The sequence below is a fragment of the Theobroma umbraticum genome, unplaced genomic scaffold (assembly GCF_002168275.2).
Source record: "Theobroma umbraticum cultivar Fairchild unplaced genomic scaffold, ASM216827v3 scaffold_20.0, whole genome shotgun sequence".
Classification (NCBI taxonomy): domain Eukaryota; kingdom Viridiplantae; phylum Streptophyta; class Magnoliopsida; order Malvales; family Malvaceae; genus Theobroma; species Theobroma umbraticum.
In genome coordinates, this window is record NW_018397266.1 from 3,752,220 (window position 1) to 3,754,175 (window position 1,956).

Below are 1,956 nucleotides of genomic sequence, written 5' to 3' on the forward strand. Positions count from 1 at the left end.
ACAAAGTATACACAACTGGACGAGCCGAGAGACAGATATATACACCCAAAAGGATTTAATAAACTAGCTTATTCCAGTCAAATCACACGTACAGATCCCACATTGTTTATTGAAATCATAAACCCACAACAACCACAGCAACTCGACTTCGTTCTTATCAGAAACGATAACATTGCATCAAATCTTTCATATTTACCTAAAACTGAGAAACAAAAACATTAAGCACCGAAAGAAAGCAATGGAGCCTCTGCATCTTACTAATAAACTCCATCCACTTTCAAACTTTTTCAAACCCAGATATGAACAAAAAAAAAATCGAATTGAACATCAAAAACATACAGGCAAACGTTAATTGAAACCAATGTGATAGCAAACACAAAGAACTTCATGCGTTTTAAGCTCGGACACACGCGGGAAGTTATAATATTCTTTACAAGCTTCTTGGAGCAATATATGCAAGCAATTCCTCGTCAGACTCAAATTTTGACATGTCTTCCTCCGTTAGGCTAACCCAAGCCTCTATTCCATTCTCAGATACGGTATCCATGAAAGCAGCTAAGTTCTTGATATCTCGAGCAGTGGAAGCTACCCAAATGGGTTTGCCCCAACCAAAATCAGCTTCGTATAGAGGAAACCTGCATAAGCTAGTGAAAGAAAAGGAAACCAACTCTCCTTTGGTATCCCTTACAGCCATCTCTTTGATATGGTCCAAGTGACCATATCCACCTTGGAGCTTCCTCACGAATTCTTTGTTGATTTTTTTGATGGAGTCTCTCATCTGGGTAACGAGATTACGACAGCTTTCTCCGGTACTGTCCATGGATGGAACTATCGTTGCAAAGCTATAAAGATTCCCGACAGAATACTCTGGCAGAGGCGGCTCCATTCTTGTACGTAAGTTTACCATGTGAAGAATTGCGCAAAGCGTATCAGGCCTTGATCTTACGTCAGTGGCAGCAGCAAAACGGCTCCAAATGAAAGCTGATAAGGCCTCGATGCGAGTTGGGCGTGTTTGGGTTTCTAAGCTGGAATAATCGGCATATTTTCCTCTGATTTCCTCTATTTTAGAGGCAGTAAACACAAACCTTTTTGTTATGATTGTTTCTTTCGGTCTGGGAATGCTTGGACTAAATCCTGAAAGGCTCCGTGGTGGGAAAAGCGAGGCTGAAACAAATTCTGGGGCCATCACTTTGCTCTCCCCACGAGCAATGGCTGCCCACATATTCACAAACGTGAAAAATGACAGGGCATCTCCGATTTTGTGAGAAATGCACACACCAACACCTATTCCTCCACAGTCAAAGATGTTGAATTGGATTCCTAGAAGAAATTCTTCGGCATCATGTACTTCAAATGGAAGTAATTTGTTAAGCTCACAGGGGACAGGATTTTTTATGACATCTAAAAGTTGGCACTTGACCCTGGCTTCCGAAAAAGGTATGCCCTCATCGTTGCAATCTACAGACAAGTTGTCTATAATGCGTCCGGCTAGCGGATAGAAATAGGTTAGGGCCTTGGAAATGGACTGTTTAAGCTGATCGGAAGTCTTGATTTTGTTGGCTTGGGAATCACATATTTCCGGGTAGAACAGGACCAAAGGGTTATAAATTGAGGGAGTCAGTTGATCAAGGAAAGAGAGTTGGTAGTGGCGAAGCCGGTCCGGCGTTGGAGAGGATGGCTGGACAATCTCTTTGGATATCACTTCAACCTCAAGCTTCATGGCGTAAGTCAAGCTAAAAATGAGGTTTTGTGTTGCCCAGTGGCTCGTGCAATCATACTTATATAAAGCAGCTACTGTGGGGTAAATTAGTCTTACAATTTATGCCAGCCATTTGGTAGAAACGTAGAAAATCAATGGCAATAAGTAATTAAAAGAAAGTAATAATGCTAGAAATTGTAATTCAGTGGGATCTTGACTATTTCATGCCAGCTGCCAACTAATTCATATATGCCTGC

At 41.5% G+C, this 1,956-nt stretch overlaps 1 pseudogene; it reads right to left on the reverse strand.

Annotated features, from left to right (window-relative positions):
- Positions 1-336: 336 nt before the first annotated feature.
- LOC110423245 (stemmadenine O-acetyltransferase pseudogene) lies at positions 337-1,738 on the reverse strand (annotated as a pseudogene).
- Positions 1,739-1,956: the final 218 nt, after the last annotated feature.